The following is a 22,998-nucleotide window of genomic DNA, read 5'->3' on the forward strand; positions in this document are numbered from 1 at the left end:
TTGGCCATTTCAGACGCACCCAGGCCTACAACCGACACCCATTGTGGAGACCGAGCCAAAGATTGCCGCAAGGAAGACATTTTCAGAAACTCTGGATGCATTCTCAATGACAGTTCGGGTGTGCTTGGGTTTTGGTCGGTTGTTTGGCTGTGTGTGTCTGTGTGTGCTCGTTGAAGCTGCGCCCAACGCGTTTTGAATCTGCATAACTCTGCCCACTTTGACACACCCACCATCCCCATTGTGACTGCAGGTGAAGGTTCCGTGCTAAGATTCTATCGACTGCAGGCAGCGCACCTGGTTGGTCAAAAGCATTAGAATACTCCTCACACAGGTGTATCTACAAGACACAAGACTAGCAGATTCGAGATCAGCACAGACACCAGTTTTCCTTTTTTTCAAATACCTATCATACACCGCATTTCAAAGTCGGTGGTCCACAAGAGGTAAACAATGTCTTCCAAAAGAATTCATGATCGGTGGTCACAAATGTGGTATGTATGGCAGAACTACTCATTGGATGCTTCAATTTAAATACCAAGTGCTGACAGCAGGCAGGGGCCTAATTCTGTAGATGGCACAGTATATTTGCTACACTGTAAGAAAGGCCTAATTCAGGCCTACATCTTAACACACCTGTGGCAGCAACCAGGAAAGACTGAAAATTGATTGCCTGATTGATTGATTGATTGCCTATTGAATGCAATGCAATGCTTGACATACATACATACATACATACATACATACATACATACATACAGAGGTGAAAGCAAGGCACACAAAATGTTGCAATTAGGCAAGTGAAATCGAGCAGCATGCTACATTTGGCAGCCAGCGGCATGTGAAATGTGCTTCCTTAACAACCCTGAAATAAATTCCCATCTAGGGTTCCAAGACAACTTGCTGTGCTGACTAATTTCCATTCAATCTGTTTTTAGAAACCGGATCAGAGAAGGAGTGCACTGTTCCCGGAGAGACTGCAATAGCGGGTCAATGCATGGAGTGGACAGAGCAAGCTCCATTTCCAGCTCCCTGTTCCAAAAAGCCATTTAATATATGGTCCCCACATGGGGGACGTATCAGATATTAAACTGATAAGAACAGATAAGGTTTCAACAAAATTTTATTTAGTCATAAGACATAGAACAACAAGAAAAAATGAAACCTTTTGTGCAAAAGAAACATAAACAATTACAATAATAAAATACAACAACATGAAACAACTTAATATAAAACAGTATTCCACATATAAAAACACCATCTACGATTCGCTTCCTTCTTCCCCACATCTTTAACATCCTTTAAGAAATAAATAAACATTTCACTAAAAGCCAATTTAATACAATCATTTACAGAGATAAAATCACGGTTAAAAAGTAAAATGTTTCTCGCTTTCCAGATTGCATTTTTGGCACAGTTTATTATACACCAGCATACTTTGAACTGGTGTGTAGTGGGGCAATTAAAAAGTCCATATAAAACATACTCATAGCTAAAATCTTTAAGACCACAAACCCATTTTAAAAGTATCCCCAATCTCCCCCAAAGTTCTTGTGCAAAACAGCAGTTCCAGAAAAGGTGCAAAACAGTCTCATCCTCTCGGCAAGAGTCTCTTGGGCACTTTGCCCGCGCCACCAGGCCTCTCCTGTGCTGGAAGTCTCTGGTTGGGAGGCACTGGTGGGCAGCCATCCATGCGATGTCTTTGTGAATGTTGGCCAAGAATTTCCCAAAAACGTTCCTCCACACACGCTTGGATCTACTCCAGGAGAAGTTGCTCACAGGGGACACTCCTTCTTCTCTTCTCAGATGAACCATCAATTTTTTTCTGTCCAGAAGGAGATCGGCATCCAAGTCCTTTAATTTATAAGTCCTTATCACCTTTTCTAAAACAATAAAATGCTTGGGCGGGCATAATAAAATGGGTGCTGATAAACATGGCCTGAACCATTTTTTAAAGATAAAACCGCAAGTATATTTTAAAAACAGACTAAAAGTAGAATTAGTGTTAAAAACTTTAAAACAAAAACAAAAGAAATTTACATATAAATACAAATGCAAGTCAGGGACATCTTTTCCTCCATTTTGTTGTTTCTTGTACATTTCCGTTCGCCTCAGCTTTTCCATTTTTGATCCCCAAATGAACATAAAAATACATCGAGTTAGTTTTTTTAGTATCAACTCAGAAGGAGGATATACCATGGCAACATAAAGCATCATAGGCAATAAAACAGATTTAATAATTAAAATTTTCCCTTCAATCGACAAGCATCTCAAATTCCAGAAGGAGAGCTTTTTCACCATTTTATGCTGTACCTCCTCCCAGCTCACGTGTCCATCATTTTTAGCATCAAATACTATACCCAAAATTTTTACCTCGTCGTGCCTCAATTTTACTGCTGGTAGGTCATTTGTATCCCAGGAACCCAAAATCAAACATTCAGTTTTATTAAAATTCATTTTAAAACCTGAAGCCTGACTAAAAAAATTGGTGCACATTACCACTCTCCGGAGTGAAGCAGGATCTGTACAGATGGCAGTAACATCATCCATGTAGGCAAATACTTTGACTTGGGCCCCTCCTCCACCCGGAATAGGAACCCCTCGGACCACTTTATCTCTCCGGATCATACACAGCAGGGGTTCCATAGCACAAATAAAAAGAATTGGGGATAATGGACACCCCTGCTTCACTCCGGATTCCAACGGGATAAAATCTGTTAAAAAACCATTGACAGAAATTTGAGAAAACACATTATTATATAAAATCATAATACGAGATAAAAACATGTCGGGGATCGCCATTTGTTTTAAAACTTTAAAAAGATACTCATGCGAGACCCTGTCAAACGCCTTTTCAAAGTCCAGCGCCAACAGGGCCAGGCTCTGACTTCTATCCCTAGAGTACCATATTGCATCTCTAATAACATTTAAAATCTCAGCAATATTCCTCCCTGGTACTCCACATACTTGTTCGGGTTGTATCAATTTATTAATCACAGTTTTAAAACGACAAGCAATAATTTTAGCTAAAACTTTATAGTCCATGTTGAGGAGGGTGATAGGCCTCCAATTCCTGAGGTCATCACGAGCGCCCTTTTTCTTATAAATTAAGGACACTATCCCCCTCCTCCATGACTTAGGCAGCTCTGAACACATAAAAACCTCTTTAAAAAGTGCTAAAAGATCCTCCTTTAAAACATCCCAAAAAGTCAAATAAAATTCAACAGGTAGACCATCTGCTCCTGGGGCTTTCCCTTTTGAAAAACTTTTAAAAACACTAAAAAGTTCTTCCATGCTAAGATCTTCTATTAAAAACCCCTGGTCTACAGAACTTAACTTAAAATCCAGGATATTAAGAGCATCTTGTAAAAAAACATTATTTACACTTTTTTTACTAAAAAGGTCTCTATAAAAATTAAAAGCCACCTTCTTCATACCTTCCACAGTTGTTTCTCCATCAAGACAGGTGATCGTCTCCTTTTTCTCCATCACTTTTTTAAAAAAGAAACGTGTACACTTCTCACCTTCTTCTAAATGTTTCACTTTGGAATTAAAAATTATTTCTTTACCTTTTTGATCAAGGCACAATTGTATTTCAGTTTTTAGGCTTGCAATATCATCTTCCACCTCTAGTCCTATCTCTTTAAATTTATGGAGAGTTTGCAGTCTCATATTTAAATTTACATAAATCTGCTTTTTCCGCCGCGCCTTCCTCTTTCCAGCCCTGATAAAAAAAAACCTTATTTTATCTTTGATCACTTCCCACCAGGATAGGATTTTAATATATGGAGGCCTTAACTGTCTCCATTCCTGGTAGGCATTACAGAAGTCTGACCTCACCTGAGGGTCTTCCAGCAAATGGACCCCCAGACGCCACAAACCTCTATTTATCCTCAGCTCTCCTTGATACTCTATCTTTACGCTTAACATTTTATGATCAGAGAATAAATTAGGCATTAAAACAAATTGTACAGGGCTAAAATCCTCAGATAAAAACATAAAATCGATCCTGGAAGCCACTCCCCGACCGGACCATGTAAATCCTGGGTCCGTCGGCGAAAGCGACCTCCAGGCATCGCATAACTTAAAATCAGTCTGCAAGCTATTTAGTAAAAAACACGACTTATCTAACTTACGGATTGGGTCACCCCCTCCTCGGCGCTCATTCACATTCAGGCAATTAAAGTCCCCAGCTACCAAGAGAGGAGATGACCCTACACAGAATACCGGTAGAATTTCAAACAAACGTATACGCTCCTGTTTATCTGGTGGAGCGTACACATTAATGACACGGAAATTAAAATTATTAAAACACAAATGCACTAGGATAGCTCTGCCGGGTACAATCTCAGTAACAGAGGAGATGATGATGTTATTACCTCGGCAGAGCAGACCCACACCAGCAGACTTGTTTTCGTTCGAGCCCGACCATACAGAGGGCCCTAGTTTCCAGTCCTTTTTTATCTCGTTATACCGGATTCCATGCTGCAGACCACACTCCTGTAAAAAACATATATCAAAGTCTAATGTTTCAAAAAAATCAAAAAGAGCAGCCCTGCGGACAGGGCTCTTTAGAGATCTCACATTAAGTGAGAGACACCTCATGGATGGCATTTATGTCATGAGGGAGGAGAGATATCCTCAATGACTTCCATAAACTCCTCAATCACATCTGGCAGTGTGGAAAAAGAGTCAATGTTCTGGGGATCCGAGGAACCCGGTAATGGATACCCAGAAGAGTCCGTGTTCAGCCACATGTCTCCGCTGGGAAAACACACATCCGGAGACTCTGGATTGGCCTCCAGAAGAGTATCCCCTCGCAGCTTCTTTCCAGAAGGCTCAGGCAGCTCACTCGTACAGTCGTCCTCTGTGATAGCTACATGGCCTCTTACTTCCTGGGGGGCCTCCGGATCTGGCACAATGACCTCATCCACACCATCACCTGTAGGAGAAAAAACTGCGGTCTGCTGGCTCGAGTCCCTGGGAATGACTGGGGTCTTCGCCACAGTGCCCCCCACCGCCAACATAGTGGGGGCGCTCTGCTCCAACACACCAGCCTCATTCGAGACCTTCGACACAAGGGTTACCCCCCCAACGGGAGAGTCCCCCTGCTCCAGTCTCTGGGTGGTCCGCCCTCCGCCCTTTTTCCGGGACTTCGACACAGGAGGGCCTCCCTGAGGGCCACCACACTCCTGCTCCGTCCCCACCTTCTCCTCTGCGCCCTTGGCCTTCTCAGCCGCCTCCCCTGCTGTAGGAACAGTGGGACTTGGCTCAGGCCTTACTCCGGTCTCCGGGATACTCAGCTCAGCATGGACCGGGACAATAGCTGGTTCCTGCCTTGGCACGGGTCTCTCAGCCGCCTCTGCATACGTACGGACTTTAGTCCTATGTGGGCATCCTCGGAACATATGTCCAACCTCCCCGCATAGGTTACAAGCCTTCTTTTGAGGGCAATCCTTCATGAAGTGTCCGAATTGACCACAATTGCTGCAGCGGAATGCCCTTCTTTCCACACAATTCCCTTGGGTATGCCCCATCTTGCCACAGTTCCTGCAATACATAGGCATACCTGTGTAGAATAAGTAGCCACGGCTCTTCCCAATGGTGATGGTAGAGGGGGGATGTTCTGTTCCTCCAAAGCCCTCCGGATTTTTCTTCAGCCGCACCAGGAATTTCCGCTTGCCACACCAGAAACCAACGGCGTTTTTAACATTCCCTTGAAAGGTTACTTCATCGCAATAGCGACGCAAACAGGTTAAAATGTCCAGTACTTCCACAAAAGGATTTGGAAAGAAAACAATCATTTGTACCTCCTCTTGGACGAAAAGCAGGGAGAAGACCAGGCCCTCCAGTTCATCAGCAAAGATGTTGTCATTCACCTTTTGGACCAACTGCTGACAACAACCATGGCTCCTAAAGGTAATAGTATAAGTACCTTTCTGCTCATTGTCCTGAAAACAGAAGATGTCCTCTCTGCCGAACTCCAGGATCCCAAGAAGGACGGTGTTGCAAACGTAGCGGATTTCTTTCTCCTTCCGGAATCTCTCCAAGACCTCGATACGGACCGTGTTCCTCATCCGGGGTTCACCCGATGCAAAGGTAAGTGCAGCCGGCATCCTTCCGAGAAAGAACTCCAGCTGTAAACACAAAAAAAGGCTAGCGCCCTTTTAAGGCGATCGCAACTCGTTGCTCCGGACTAATCCTCTCTCCCTATAGCAGCAGGGGGGTGAAGCCCCTCCGAAGAGGAGCGATCCCCCCAGGCCGAGAGAGAGGGTACCGAAAGCACCCGACCTGACTACAATCTCACAGTTAAACTGATCGATCGCAGCCAAAAGGCCGAGAAGCGATGGCCTGAAATGGTTGGCCATTTCAGACGCACCCAGGCCTACAACCGACACCCATTGTGGAGACCGAGCCAAAGATTGCCGCAAGGAAGACATTTTCAGAAACTCTGGATGCATTCTCAATGACAGTTCGGGTGTGCTTGGGTTTTGGTCGGTTGTTTGGCTGTGTGTGTCTGTGTGTGCTCGTTGAAGCTGCGCCCAACGCGTTTTGAATCTGCATAACTCTGCCCACTTTGACACACCCACCATCCCCATTGTGACTGCAGGTGAAGGTTCCGTGCTAAGATTCTATCGACTGCAGGCAGCGCACCTGGTTGGTCAAAAGCATTAGAATACTCCTCACACAGGTGTATCTACAAGACACAAGACTAGCAGATTCGAGATCAGCACAGACACCAGTTTTCCTTTTTTTCAAATACCTATCATACACCGCATTTCAAAGTCGGTGGTCCACAAGAGGTAAACAATGTCTTCCAAAAGAATTCATGATCGGTGGTCACAAATGTGGTATGTATGGCAGAACTACTCATTGGATGCTTCAATTTAAATACCAAGTGCTGACAGCAGGCAGGGGCCTAATTCTGTAGATGGCACAGTATATTTGCTACACTGTAAGAAAGGCCTAATTCAGGCCTACATCTTAACACACCTGTGGCAGCAACCAGGAAAGACTGAAAATTGATTGCCTGATTGATTGATTGATTGCCTATTGAATGCAATGCAATGCTTGACATACATACATACATACATACATACATACATACATACATACATACAGAGGTGAAAGCAAGGCACACAAAATGTTGCAATTAGGCAAGTGAAATCGAGCAGCATGCTACATTTGGCAGCCAGCGGCATGTGAAATGTGCTTCCTTAACAACCCTGAAATAAATTCCCATCTAGGGTTCCAAGACAACTTGCTGTGCTGACTAATTTCCATTCAATCTGTTTTTAGAAACCGGATCAGAGAAGGAGTGCACTGTTCCCGGAGAGACTGCAATAGCGGGTCAATGCATGGAGTGGACAGAGCAAGCTCCATTTCCAGCTCCCTGTTCCAAAAAGCCATTTAATATATGGTCCCCACATGGGGGACGTATCAGATATTAAACTGATAAGAACAGATACTACACTTGATCTTAGCCATAGGAGGCCGAGAAGCGATGGCCTGAAATGGTTGGCCATTTCAGACGCACCCAGGCCTACAACCGACACCCATTGTGGAGACCGAGCCAAAGATTGCCGCAAGGAAGACATTTTCAGAAACTCTGGATGCATTCTCAATGACAGTTCGGGTGTGCTTGGGTTTTGGTCGGTTGTTTGGCTGTGTGTGTCTGTGTGTGCTCGTTGAAGCTGCGCCCAACGCGTTTTGAATCTGCATAACTCTGCCCACTTTGACACACCCACCATCCCCATTGTGACTGCAGGTGAAGGTTCCGTGCTAAGATTCTATCGACTGCAGGCAGCGCACCTGGTTGGTCAAAAGCATTAGAATACTCCTCACACAGGTGTATCTACAAGACACAAGACTAGCAGATTCGAGATCAGCACAGACACCAGTTTTCCTTTTTTTCAAATACCTATCATACACCGCATTTCAAAGTCGGTGGTCCACAAGAGGTAAACAATGTCTTCCAAAAGAATTCATGATCGGTGGTCACAAATGTGGTATGTATGGCAGAACTACTCATTGGATGCTTCAATTTAAATACCAAGTGCTGACAGCAGGCAGGGGCCTAATTCTGTAGATGGCACAGTATATTTGCTACACTGTAAGAAAGGCCTAATTCAGGCCTACATCTTAACACACCTGTGGCAGCAACCAGGAAAGACTGAAAATTGATTGCCTGATTGATTGATTGATTGCCTATTGAATGCAATGCAATGCTTGACATACATACATACATACATACATACATACAGAGGTGAAAGCAAGGCACACAAAATGTTGCAATTAGGCAAGTGAAATCGAGCAGCATGCTACATTTGGCAGCCAGCGGCATGTGAAATGTGCTTCCTTAACAACCCTGAAATAAATTCCCATCTAGGGTTCCAAGACAACTTGCTGTGCTGACTAATTTCCATTCAATCTGTTTTTAGAAACCGGATCAGAGAAGGAGTGCACTGTTCCCGGAGAGACTGCAATAGCGGGTCAATGCATGGAGTGGACAGAGCAAGCTCCATTTCCAGCTCCCTGTTCCAAAAAGCCATTTAATATATGGTCCCCACATGGGGGACGTATCAGATATTAAACTGATAAGAACAGATAAGGTTTCAACAAAATTTTATTTAGTCATAAGACATAGAACAACAAGAAAAATGAAACCTTTTGTGCAAAAAGAAACATAAACAATTACAATAATAAAATACAACAACATGAAACAACTTAATATAAAACAGTATTCCACATATAAAAACACCATCTACGATTCGCTTCCTTCTTCCCCACATCTTTAACATCCTTTAAGAAATAAATAAACATTTCACTAAAAGCCAATTTAATACAATCATTTACAGAGATAAAATCACGGTTAAAAAGTAAAATGTTTCTCGCTTTCCAGATTGCATTTTTGGCACAGTTTATTATACACCAGCATACTTTGAACTGGTGTGTAGTGGGGCAATTAAAAAGTCCATATAAAACATACTCATAGCTAAAATCTTTAAGACCACAAACCCATTTTAAAAGTATCCCCAATCTCCCCCAAAGTTCTTGTGCAAAACAGCAGTTCCAGAAAAGGTGCAAAACAGTCTCATCTTCTCGGCAAGAGTCTCTTGGGCACTTTGCCCGCGCCACCAGGCCTCTCCTGTGCTGGAAGTCTCTGGTTGGGAGGCACTGGTGGGCAGCCATCCATGCGATGTCTTTGTGAATGTTGGCCAAGAATTTCCCAAAAACGTTCCTCCACACACGCTTGGATCTACTCCAGGAGAAGTTGCTCACAGGGGACACTCCTTCTTCTCTTCTCAGATGAACCATCAATTTTTTTCTGTCCAGAAGGAGATCGGCATCCAAGTCCTTTAATTTATGAGTCCTTATCACCTTTTCTAAAACAATAAAATGCTTGGGCGGGCATAATAAAATGGGTGCTGATAAACATGGCCTGAACCATTTTTTAAAGATAAAACCGCAAGTATATTTTAAAAACAGACTAAAAGTAGAATTAGTGTTAAAAACTTTAAAACAAAAACAAAAGAAATTTACATATAAATACAAATGCAAGTCAGGGACATCTTTTCCTCCATTTTGTTGTTTCTTGTACATTTCCGTTCGCCTCAGCTTTTCCATTTTTGATCCCCAAATGAACATAAAAATACATCGAGTTAGTTTTTTTAGTATCAACTCAGAAGGAGGATATACCATGGCAACATAAAGCATCATAGGCAATAAAACAGATTTAATAATTAAAATTTTCCCTTCAATCGACAAGCATCTCAAATTCCAGAAGGAGAGCTTTTTCACCATTTTATGCTGTACCTCCTCCCAGCTCACGTGTCCATCATTTTTAGCATCAAATACTATACCCAAAATTTTTACCTCGTCGTGCCTCAATTTTACTGCTGGTAGGTCATTTGTATCCCAGGAACCCAAAATCAAACATTCAGTTTTATTAAAATTCATTTTAAAACCTGAAGCCTGACTAAAAAAATTGGTGCACATTACCACTCTCCGGAGTGAAGCAGGATCTGTACAGATGGCAGTAACATCATCCATGTAGGCAAATACTTTGACTTGGGCCCCTCCTCCACCCGGAATAGGAACCCCTCGGACCACTTTATCTCTCCGGATCATACACAGCAGGGGTTCCATAGCACAAATAAAAAGAATTGGGGATAATGGACACCCCTGCTTCACTCCGGATTCCAACGGGATAAAATCTGTTAAAAAACCATTGACAGAAATTTGAGAAAACACATTATTATATAAAATCATAATACGAGATAAAAACATGTCGGGGATCGCCATTTGTTTTAAAACTTTAAAAAGATACTCATGCGAGACCCTGTCAAACGCCTTTTCAAAGTCCAGCGCCAACAGGGCCAGGCTCTGACTTCTATCCCTAGAGTACCATATTGCATCTCTAATAACATTTAAAATCTCAGCAATATTCCTCCCTGGTACTCCACATACTTGTTCGGGTTGTATCAATTTATTAATCACAGTTTTAAAACGACAAGCAATAATTTTAGCTAAAACTTTATAGTCCATGTTGAGGAGGGTGATAGGCCTCCAATTCCTGAGGTCATCACGAGCGCCCTTTTTCTTATAAATTAAGGACACTATCCCCCTCCTCCATGACTTAGGCAGCTCTGAACACATAAAAACCTCTTTAAAAAGTGCTAAAAGATCCTCCTTTAAAACATCCCAAAAAGTCAAATAAAATTCAACAGGTAGACCATCTGCTCCTGGGGCTTTCCCTTTTGAAAAACTTTTAAAAACACTAAAAAGTTCTTCCATGCTAAGATCTTCTATTAAAAACCCCTGGTCTACAGAACTTAACTTAAAATCCAGGATATTAAGAGCATCTTGTAAAAAAACATTATTTACACTTTTTTTACTAAAAAGGTCTCTATAAAAATTAAAAGCCACCTTCTTCATACCTTCCACAGTTGTTTCTCCATCAAGACAGGTGATCGTCTCCTTTTTCTCCATCACTTTTTTAAAAAAGAAACGTGTACACTTCTCACCTTCTTCTAAATGTTTCACTTTGGAATTAAAAATTATTTCTTTACCTTTTTGATCAAGGCACAATTGTATTTCAGTTTTTAGGCTTGCAATATCATCTTCCACCTCTAGTCCTATCTCTTTAAATTTATGGAGAGTTTGCAGTCTCATATTTAAATTTACATAAATCTGCTTTTTCCGCCGCGCCTTCCTCTTTCCAGCCCTGATAAAAAAAAACCTTATTTTATCTTTGATCACTTCCCACCAGGATAGGATTTTAATATATGGAGGCCTTAACTGTCTCCATTCCTGGTAGGCATTACAGAAGTCTGACCTCACCTGAGGGTCTTCCAGCAAATGGACCCCCAGACGCCACAAACCTCTATTTATCCTCAGCTCTCCTTGATATTCTATCTTTACGCTTAACATTTTATGATCAGAGAATAAATTAGGCATTAAAACAAATTGTACAGGGCTAAAATCCTCAGATAAAAACATAAAATCGATCCTGGAAGCCACTCCCCGACCGGACCATGTAAATCCTGGGTCCGTCGGCGAAAGCGACCTCCAGGCATCGCATAACTTAAAATCAGTCTGCAAGCTATTTAGTAAAAAACACGACTTATCTAACTTACGGATTGGGTCACCCCCTCCTCGGCGCTCATTCACATTCAGGCAATTAAAGTCCCCAGCTACCAAGAGAGGAGATGACCCTACACAGAATACCGGTAGAATTTCAAACAAACGTATACGCTCCTGTTTATCTGGTGGAGCGTACACATTAATGACACGGAAATTAAAATTATTAAAACACAAATGCACTAGGATAGCTCTGCCGGGTACAATCTCAGTAACAGAGGAGATGATGATGTTATTACCTCGGCAGAGCAGACCCACACCAGCAGACTTGTTTTCGTTCGAGCCCGACCATACAGAGGGCCCTAGTTTCCAGTCCTTTTTTATCTCGTTATACCGGATTCCATGCTGCAGACCACACTCCTGTAAAAAACATATATCAAAGTCTAATGTTTCAAAAAAATCAAAAAGAGCAGCCCTGCGGACAGGGCTCTTTAGAGATCTCACATTAAGTGAGAGACACCTCATGGATGGCATTTATGTCATGAGGGAGGAGAGATATCCTCAATGACTTCCATAAACTCCTCAATCACATCTGGCAGTGTGGAAAAAGAGTCAATGTTCTGGGGATCCGAGGAACCCGGTAATGGATACCCAGAAGAGTCCGTGTTCAGCCACATGTCTCCGCTGGGAAAACACACATCCGGAGACTCTGGATTGGCCTCCAGAAGAGTATCCCCTCGCAGCTTCTTTCCAGAAGGCTCAGGCAGCTCACTCGTACAGTCGTCCTCTGTGATAGCTACATGGCCTCTTACTTCCTGGGGGGCCTCCGGATCTGGCACAATGACCTCATCCACACCATCACCTGTAGGAGAAAAAACTGCGGTCTGCTGGCTCGAGTCCCTGGGAATGACTGGGGTCTTCGCCACAGTGCCCCCCACCGCCAACATAGTGGGGGCGCTCTGCTCCAACACACCAGCCTCATTCGAGACCTTCGACACAAGGGTTACCCCCCCAACGGGAGAGTCCCCCTGCTCCAGTCTCTGGGTGGTCCGCCCTCCGCCCTTTTTCCGGGACTTCGACACAGGAGGGCCTCCCTGAGGGCCACCACACTCCTGCTCCGTCCCCACCTTCTCCTCTGCGCCCTTGGCCTTCTCAGCCGCCTCCCCTGCTGTAGGAACAGTGGGACTTGGCTCAGGCCTTACTCCGGTCTCCGGGATACTCAGCTCAGCATGGACCGGGACAATAGCTGGTTCCTGCCTTGGCACGGGTCTCTCAGCCGCCTCTGCATACGTACGGACTTTAGTCCTATGTGGGCATCCTCGGAACATATGTCCAACCTCCCCGCATAGGTTACAAGCCTTCTTTTGAGGGCAATCCTTCATGAAGTGTCCGAATTGACCACAATTGCTGCAGCGGAATGCCCTTCTTTCCACACAATTCCCTTGGGTATGCCCCATCTTGCCACAGTTCCTGCAATACATAGGCATACCTGTGTAGAATAAGTAGCCACGGCTCTTCCCAATGGTGATGGTAGAGGGGGGATGTTCTGTTCCTCCAAAGCCCTCCGGATTTTTCTTCAGCCGCACCAGGAATTTCCGCTTGCCACACCAGAAACCAACGGCGTTTTTAACATTCCCTTGAAAGGTTACTTCATCGCAATAGCGACGCAAACAGGTTAAAATGTCCAGTACTTCCACAAAAGGATTTGGAAAGAAAACAATCATTTGTACCTCCTCTTGGACGAAAAGCAGGGAGAAGACCAGGCCCTCCAGTTCATCAGCAAAGATGTTGTCATTCACCTTTTGGACCAACTGCTGACAACAACCATGGCTCCTAAAGGTAATAGTATAAGTACCTTTCTGCTCATTGTCCTGAAAACAGAAGATGTCCTCTCTGCCGAACTCCAGGATCCCAAGAAGGACGGTGTTGCAAACGTAGCGGATTTCTTTCTCCTTCCGGAATCTCTCCAAGACCTCGATACGGACCGTGTTCCTCATCCGGGGTTCACCCGATGCAAAGGTAAGTGCAGCCGGCATCCTTCCGAGAAAGAACTCCAGCTGTAAACACAAAAAAAGGCTAGCGCCCTTTTAAGGCGATCGCAACTCGTTGCTCCGGACTAATCCTCTCTCCCTATAGCAGCAGGGGGGTGAAGCCCCTCCGAAGAGGAGCGATCCCCCCAGGCCGAGAGAGAGGGTACCGAAAGCACCCGACCTGACTACAATCTCACAGTTAAACTGATCGATCGCAGCCAAAAGGCCGAGAAGCGATGGCCTGAAATGGTTGGCCATTTCAGACGCACCCAGGCCTACAACCGACACCCATTGTGGAGACCGAGCCAAAGATTGCCGCAAGGAAGACATTTTCAGAAACTCTGGATGCATTCTCAATGACAGTTCGGGTGTGCTTGGGTTTTGGTCGGTTGTTTGGCTGTGTGTGTCTGTGTGTGCTCGTTGAAGCTGCGCCCAACGCGTTTTGAATCTGCATAACTCTGCCCACTTTGACACACCCACCATCCCCATTGTGACTGCAGGTGAAGGTTCCGTGCTAAGATTCTATCGACTGCAGGCAGCGCACCTGGTTGGTCAAAAGCATTAGAATACTCCTCACACAGGTGTATCTACAAGACACAAGACTAGCAGATTCGAGATCAGCACAGACACCAGTTTTCCTTTTTTTCAAATACCTATCATACACCGCATTTCAAAGTCGGTGGTCCACAAGAGGTAAACAATGTCTTCCAAAAGAATTCATGATCGGTGGTCACAAATGTGGTATGTATGGCAGAACTACTCATTGGATGCTTCAATTTAAATACCAAGTGCTGACAGCAGGCAGGGGCCTAATTCTGTAGATGGCACAGTATATTTGCTACACTGTAAGAAAGGCCTAATTCAGGCCTACATCTTAACACACCTGTGGCAGCAACCAGGAAAGACTGAAAATTGATTGCCTGATTGATTGATTGATTGCCTATTGAATGCAATGCAATGCTTGACATACATACATACATACATACATACATACATACATACATACATACATACAGAGGTGAAAGCAAGGCACACAAAATGTTGCAATTAGGCAAGTGAAATCGAGCAGCATGCTACATTTGGCAGCCAGCGGCATGTGAAATGTGCTTCCTTAACAACCCTGAAATAAATTCCCATCTAGGGTTCCAAGACAACTTGCTGTGCTGACTAATTTCCATTCAATCTGTTTTTAGAAACCGGATCAGAGAAGGAGTGCACTGTTCCCGGAGAGACTGCAATAGCGGGTCAATGCATGGAGTGGACAGAGCAAGCTCCATTTCCAGCTCCCTGTTCCAAAAAGCCATTTAATATATGGTCCCCACATGGGGGACGTATCAGATATTAAACTGATAAGAACAGATAAGGTTTCAACAAAATTTTATTTAGTCATAAGACATAGAACAACAAGAAAAAATGAAACCTTTTGTGCAAAAGAAACATAAACAATTACAATAATAAAATACAACAACATGAAACAACTTAATATAAAACAGTATTCCACATATAAAAACACCATCTACGATTCGCTTCCTTCTTCCCCACATCTTTAACATCCTTTAAGAAATAAATAAACATTTCACTAAAAGCCAATTTAATACAATCATTTACAGAGATAAAATCACGGTTAAAAAGTAAAATGTTTCTCGCTTTCCAGATTGCATTTTTGGCACAGTTTATTATACACCAGCATACTTTGAACTGGTGTGTAGTGGGGCAATTAAAAAGTCCATATAAAACATACTCATAGCTAAAATCTTTAAGACCACAAACCCATTTTAAAAGTATCCCCAATCTCCCCCAAAGTTCTTGTGCAAAACAGCAGTTCCAGAAAAGGTGCAAAACAGTCTCATCCTCTCGGCAAGAGTCTCTTGGGCACTTTGCCCGCGCCACCAGGCCTCTCCTGTGCTGGAAGTCTCTGGTTGGGAGGCACTGGTGGGCAGCCATCCATGCGATGTCTTTGTGAATGTTGGCCAAGAATTTCCCAAAAACGTTCCTCCACACACGCTTGGATCTACTCCAGGAGAAGTTGCTCACAGGGGACACTCCTTCTTCTCTTCTCAGATGAACCATCAATTTTTTTCTGTCCAGAAGGAGATCGGCATCCAAGTCCTTTAATTTATAAGTCCTTATCACCTTTTCTAAAACAATAAAATGCTTGGGCGGGCATAATAAAATGGGTGCTGATAAACATGGCCTGAACCATTTTTTAAAGATAAAACCGCAAGTATATTTTAAAAACAGACTAAAAGTAGAATTAGTGTTAAAAACTTTAAAACAAAAACAAAAGAAATTTACATATAAATACAAATGCAAGTCAGGGACATCTTTTCCTCCATTTTGTTGTTTCTTGTACATTTCCGTTCGCCTCAGCTTTTCCATTTTTGATCCCCAAATGAACATAAAAATACATCGAGTTAGTTTTTTTTAGTATCAACTCAGAAGGAGGATATACCATGGCAACATAAAGCATCATAGGCAATAAAACAGATTTAATAATTAAAATTTTCCCTTCAATCGACAAGCATCTCAAATTCCAGAAGGAGAGCTTTTTCACCATTTTATGCTGTACCTCCTCCCAGCTCACGTGTCCATCATTTTTAGCATCAAATACTATACCCAAAATTTTTACCTCGTCGTGCCTCAATTTTACTGCTGGTAGGTCATTTGTATCCCAGGAACCCAAAATCAAACATTCAGTTTTATTAAAATTCATTTTAAAACCTGAAGCCTGACTAAAAAAATTGGTGCACATTACCACTCTCCGGAGTGAAGCAGGATCTGTACAGATGGCAGTAACATCATCCATGTAGGCAAATACTTTGACTTGGGCCCCTCCTCCACCCGGAATAGGAACCCCTCGGACCACTTTATCTCTCCGGATCATACACAGCAGGGGTTCCATAGCACAAATAAAAAGAATTGGGGATAATGGACACCCCTGCTTCACTCCGGATTCCAACGGGATAAAATCTGTTAAAAAACCATTGACAGAAATTTGAGAAAACACATTATTATATAAAATCATAATACGAGATAAAAACATGTCGGGGATCGCCATTTGTTTTAAAACTTTAAAAAGATACTCATGCGAGACCCTGTCAAACGCCTTTTCAAAGTCCAGCGCCAACAGGGCCAGGCTCTGACTTCTATCCCTAGAGTACCATATTGCATCTCTAATAACATTTAAAATCTCAGCAATATTCCTCCCTGGTACTCCACATACTTGTTCGGGTTGTATCAATTTATTAATCACAGTTTTAAAACGACAAGCAATAATTTTAGCTAAAACTTTATAGTCCATGTTGAGGAGGGTGATAGGCCTCCAATTCCTGAGGTCATCACGAGCGCCCTTTTTCTTATAAATTAAGGACACTATCCCCCTCCTCCATGACTTAGGCAGCTCTGAACACATAAAAACCTCTTTAAAAAGTGCTAAAAGATCCTCCTTTAAAACATCCCAAAAAGTCAAATAAAATTCAACAGGTAGACCATCTGCTCCTGGGGCTTTCCCTTTTGAAAAACTTTTAAAAACACTAAAAAGTTCTTCCATGCTAAGATCTTCTATTAAAAACCCCTGGTCTACAGAACTTAACTTAAAATCCAGGATATTAAGAGCATCTTGTAAAAAAACATTATTTACACTTTTTTTACTAAAAAGGTCTCTATAAAAATTAAAAGCCACCTTCTTCATACCTTCCACAGTTGTTTCTCCATCAAGACAGGTGATCGTCTCCTTTTTCTCCATCACTTTTTTAAAAAAGAAACGTGTACACTTCTCACCTTCTTCTAAATGTTTCACTTTGGAATTAAAAATTATTTCTTTACCTTTTTGATCAAGGCACAATTGTATTTCAGTTTTTAGGCTTGCAATATCATCTTCCACCTCTAGTCCTATCTCTTTAAATTTATGGAGAGTTTGCAGTCTCATATTTAAATTTACATAAATCTGCTTTTTCCGCCGCGCCTTCCTCTTTCCAGCCCTGATAAAAAAAAACCTTATTTTATCTTTGATCACTTCCCACCAGGATAGGATTTTAATATATGGAGGCCTTAACTGTCTCCATTCCTGGTAGGCATTACAGAAGTCTGACCTCACCTGAGGGTCTTCCAGCAAATGGACCCCCAGACGCCACAAACCTCTATTTATCCTCAGCTCTCCTTGATACTCTATCTTTACGCTTAACATTTTATGATCAGAGAATAAATTAGGCATTAAAACAAATTGTACAGGGCTAAAATCCTCAGATAAAAACATAAAATCGATCCTGGAAGCCACTCCCCGACCGGACCATGTAAATCCTGGGTCCGTCGGCGAAAGCGACCTCCAGGCATCGCATAACTTAAAATCAGTCTGCAAGCTATTTAGTAAAAAACACGACTTATCTAACTTACGGATTGGGTCACCCCCTCCTCGGCGCTCATTCACATTCAGGCAATTAAAGTCCCCAGCTACCAAGAGAGGAGATGACCCTACACAGAATACCGGTAGAATTTCAAACAAACGTATACGCTCCTGTTTATCTGGTGGAGCGTACACATTAATGACACGGAAATTAAAATTATTAAAACACAAATGCACTAGGATAGCTCTGCCGGGTACAATCTCAGTAACAGAGGAGATGATGATGTTATTACCTCGGCAGAGCAGACCCACACCAGCAGACTTGTTTTCGTTCGAGCCCGACCATACAGAGGGCCCTAGTTTCCAGTCCTTTTTTATCTCGTTATACCGGATTCCATGCTGCAGACCACACTCCTGTAAAAAACATATATCAAAGTCTAATGTTTCAAAAAAATCAAAAAGAGCAGCCCTGCGGACAGGGCTCTTTAGAGATCTCACATTAAGTGAGAGACACCTCATGGATGGCATTTATGTCATGAGGGAGGAGAGATATCCTCAATGACTTCCATAAACTCCTCAATCACATCTGGCAGTGTGGAAAAAGAGTCAATGTTCTGGGGATCCGAGGAACCCGGTAATGGATACCCAGAAGAGTCCGTGTTCAGCCACATGTCTCCGCTGGGAAAACACACATCCGGAGACTCTGGATTGGCCTCCAGAAGAGTATCCCCTCGCAGCTTCTTTCCAGAAGGCTCAGGCAGCTCACTCGTACAGTCGTCCTCTGTGATAGCTACATGGCCTCTTACTTCCTGGGGGGCCTCCGGATCTGGCACAATGACCTCATCCACACCATCACCTGTAGGAGAAAAAACTGCGGTCTGCTGGCTCGAGTCCCTGGGAATGACTGGGGTCTTCGCCACAGTGCCCCCCACCGCCAACATAGTGGGGGCGCTCTGCTCCAACACACCAGCCTCATTCGAGACCTTCGACACAAGGGTTACCCCCCCAACGGGAGAGTCCCCCTGCTCCAGTCTCTGGGTGGTCCGCCCTCCGCCCTTTTTCCGGGACTTCGACACAGGAGGGCCTCCCTGAGGGCCACCACACTCCTGCTCCGTCCCCACCTTCTCCTCTGCGCCCTTGGCCTTCTCAGCCGCCTCCCCTGCTGTAGGAACAGTGGGACTTGGCTCAGGCCTTACTCCGGTCTCCGGGATACTCAGCTCAGCATGGACCGGGACAATAGCTGGTTCCTGCCTTGGCACGGGTCTCTCAGCCGCCTCTGCATACGTACGGACTTTAGTCCTATGTGGGCATCCTCGGAACATATGTCCAACCTCCCCGCATAGGTTACAAGCCTTCTTTTGAGGGCAATCCTTCATGAAGTGTCCGAATTGACCACAATTGCTGCAGCGGAATGCCCTTCTTTCCACACAATTCCCTTGGGTATGCCCCATCTTGCCACAGTTCCTGCAATACATAGGCATACCTGTGTAGAATAAGTAGCCACGGCTCTTCCCAATGGTGATGGTAGAGGGGGGATGTTCTGTTCCTCCAAAGCCCTCCGGATTTTTCTTCAGCCGCACCAGGAATTTCCGCTTGCCACACCAGAAACCAACGGCGTTTTTAACATTCCCTTGAAAGGTTACTTCATCGCAATAGCGACGCAAACAGGTTAAAATGTCCAGTACTTCCACAAAAGGATTTGGAAAGAAAACAATCATTTGTACCTCCTCTTGGACGAAAAGCAGGGAGAAGACCAGGCCCTCCAGTTCATCAGCAAAGATGTTGTCATTCACCTTTTGGACCAACTGCTGACAACAACCATGGCTCCTAAAGGTAATAGTATAAGTACCTTTCTGCTCATTGTCCTGAAAACAGAAGATGTCCTCTCTGCCGAACTCCAGGATCCCAAGAAGGACGGTGTTGCAAACGTAGCGGATTTCTTTCTCCTTCCGGAATCTCTCCAAGACCTCGATACGGACCGTGTTCCTCATCCGGGGTTCACCCGATGCAAAGGTAAGTGCAGCCGGCATCCTTCCGAGAAAGAACTCCAGCTGTAAACACAAAAAAAGGCTAGCGCCCTTTTAAGGCGATCGCAACTCGTTGCTCCGGACTAATCCTCTCTCCCTATAGCAGCAGGGGGGTGAAGCCCCTCCGAAGAGGAGCGATCCCCCCAGGCCGAGAGAGAGGGTACCGAAAGCACCCGACCTGACTACAATCTCACAGTTAAACTGATCGATCGCAGCCAAAAGGCCGAGAAGCGATGGCCTGAAATGGTTGGCCATTTCAGACGCACCCAGGCCTACAACCGACACCCATTGTGGAGACCGAGCCAAAGATTGCCGCAAGGAAGACATTTTCAGAAACTCTGGATGCATTCTCAATGACAGTTCGGGTGTGCTTGGGTTTTGGTCGGTTGTTTGGCTGTGTGTGTCTGTGTGTGCTCGTTGAAGCTGCGCCCAACGCGTTTTGAATCTGCATAACTCTGCCCACTTTGACACACCCACCATCCCCATTGTGACTGCAGGTGAAGGTTCCGTGCTAAGATTCTATCGACTGCAGGCAGCGCACCTGGTTGGTCAAAAGCATTAGAATACTCCTCACACAGGTGTATCTACAAGACACAAGACTAGCAGATTCGAGATCAGCACAGACACCAGTTTTCCTTTTTTTCAAATACCTATCATACACCGCATTTCAAAGTCGGTGGTCCACAAGAGGTAAACAATGTCTTCCAAAAGAATTCATGATCGGTGGTCACAAATGTGGTATGTATGGCAGAACTACTCATTGGATGCTTCAATTTAAATACCAAGTGCTGACAGCAGGCAGGGGCCTAATTCTGTAGATGGCACAGTATATTTGCTACACTGTAAGAAAGGCCTAATTCAGGCCTACATCTTAACACACCTGTGGCAGCAACCAGGAAAGACTGAAAATTGATTGCCTGATTGATTGATTGATTGCCTATTGAATGCAATGCAATGCTTGACATACATACATACATACATACATACATACAGAGGTGAAAGCAAGGCACACAAAATGTTGCAATTAGGCAAGTGAAATCGAGCAGCATGCTACATTTGGCAGCCAGCGGCATGTGAAATGTGCTTCCTTAACAACCCTGAAATAAATTCCCATCTAGGGTTCCAAGACAACTTGCTGTGCTGACTAATTTCCATTCAATCTGTTTTTAGAAACCGGATCAGAGAAGGAGTGCACTGTTCCCGGAGAGACTGCAATAGCGGGTCAATGCATGGAGTGGACAGAGCAAGCTCCATTTCCAGCTCCCTGTTCCAAAAAGCCATTTAATATATGGTCCCCACATGGGGGACGTATCAGATATTAAACTGATAAGAACAGATAAGGTTTCAACAAAATTTTATTTAGTCATAAGACATAGAACAACAAGAAAAAAAATGAAACCTTTTGTGCAAAAGAAACATAAACAATTACAATAATAAAATACAACAACATGAAACAACTTAATATAAAACAGTATTCCACATATAAAAACACCATCTACGATTCGCTTCCTTCTTCCCCACATCTTTAACATCCTTTAAGAAATAAATAAACATTTCACTAAAAGCCAATTTAATACAATCATTTACAGAGATAAAATCACGGTTAAAAAGTAAAATGTTTCTCGCTTTCCAGATTGCATTTTTGGCACAGTTTATTATACACCAGCATACTTTGAACTGGTGTGTAGTGGGGCAATTAAAAAGTCCATATAAAACATACTCATAGCTAAAATCTTTAAGACCACAAACCCATTTTAAAAGTATCCCCAATCTCCCCCAAAGTTCTTGTGCAAAACAGCAGTTCCAGAAAAGGTGCAAAACAGTCTCATCCTCTCGGCAAGAGTCTCTTGGGCACTTTGCCCGCGCCACCAGGCCTCTCCTGTGCTGGAAGTCTCTGGTTGGGAGGCACTGGTGGGCAGCCATCCATGCGATGTCTTTGTGAATGTTGGCCAAGAATTTCCCAAAAACGTTCCTCCACACACGCTTGGATCTACTCCAGGAGAAGTTGCTCACAGGGGACACTCCTTCTTCTCTTCTCAGATGAACCATCAATTTTTTTCTGTCCAGAAGGAGATCGGCATCCAAGTCCTTTAATTTATGAGTCCTTATCACCTTTTCTAAAACAATAAAATGCTTGGGCGGGCATAATAAAATGGGTGCTGATAAACATGGCCTGAACCATTTTTGAAAGATAAAACCGCAAGTATATTTTAAAAACAGACTAAAAGTAGAATTAGTGTTAAAAACTTTAAAACAAAAACAAAAGAAATTTACATATAAATACAAATGCAAGTCAGGGACATCTTTTCCTCCATTTTGTTGTTTCTTGTACATTTCCGTTCGCCTCAGCTTTTCCATTTTTGATCCCCAAATGAACATAAAAATACATCGAGTTAGTTTTTTTAGTATCAACTCAGAAGGAGGATATACCATGGCAACATAAAGCATCATAGGCAATAAAACAGATTTAATAATTAAAATTTTCCCTTCAATCGACAAGCATCTCAAATTCCAGAAGGAGAGCTTTTTCACCATTTTATGCTGTACCTCCTCCCAGCTCACGTGTCCATCATTTTTAGCATCAAATACTATACCCAAAATTTTTACCTCGTCGTGCCTCAATTTTACTGCTGGTAGGTCATTTGTATCCCAGGAACCCAAAATCAAACATTCAGTTTTATTAAAATTCATTTTAAAACCTGAAGCCTGACTAAAAAAATTGGTGCACATTACCACTCTCCGGAGTGAAGCAGGATCTGTACAGATGGCAGTAACATCATCCATGTAGGCAAATACTTTGACTTGGGCCCCTCCTCCACCCGGAATAGGAACCCCTCGGACCACTTTATCTCTCCGGATCATACACAGCAGGGGTTCCATAGCACAAATAAAAAGAATTGGGGATAATGGACACCCCTGCTTCACTCCGGATTCCAACGGGATAAAATCTGTTAAAAAACCATTGACAGAAATTTGAGAAAACACATTATTATATAAAATCATAATACGAGATAAAAAC

At 43.3% G+C, this 22,998-nt stretch overlaps 1 non-coding gene and 4 pseudogenes across 1 annotated transcript; all 5 read right to left on the reverse strand.

Moving 5' to 3' along the window:
* Positions 1 to 949: 949 nt before the first annotated feature.
* On the reverse strand, positions 950 to 1,150 carry LOC138654277 (U2 spliceosomal RNA; annotated as a pseudogene).
* A 6,160-nt stretch (positions 1,151 to 7,310) lies between these two features.
* On the reverse strand, positions 7,311 to 7,503 carry LOC138654316 (U2 spliceosomal RNA). The gene has a single exon (XR_011316193.1). It is a non-coding gene; the product is annotated as a U2 spliceosomal RNA (small nuclear RNA).
* Positions 7,504 to 8,452: 949 nt separating this feature from the next.
* On the reverse strand, positions 8,453 to 8,653 carry LOC138654278 (U2 spliceosomal RNA; annotated as a pseudogene).
* Positions 8,654 to 14,817: 6,164 nt separating this feature from the next.
* On the reverse strand, positions 14,818 to 15,018 carry LOC138654279 (U2 spliceosomal RNA; annotated as a pseudogene).
* Positions 15,019 to 21,163: 6,145 nt separating this feature from the next.
* On the reverse strand, positions 21,164 to 21,364 carry LOC138654280 (U2 spliceosomal RNA; annotated as a pseudogene).
* Positions 21,365 to 22,998: the final 1,634 nt, after the last annotated feature.

Source organism: Ranitomeya imitator, unplaced genomic scaffold (assembly GCF_032444005.1).
Source record: "Ranitomeya imitator isolate aRanImi1 unplaced genomic scaffold, aRanImi1.pri SCAFFOLD_257, whole genome shotgun sequence".
NCBI lineage: Eukaryota > Metazoa > Chordata > Amphibia > Anura > Dendrobatidae > Ranitomeya > Ranitomeya imitator.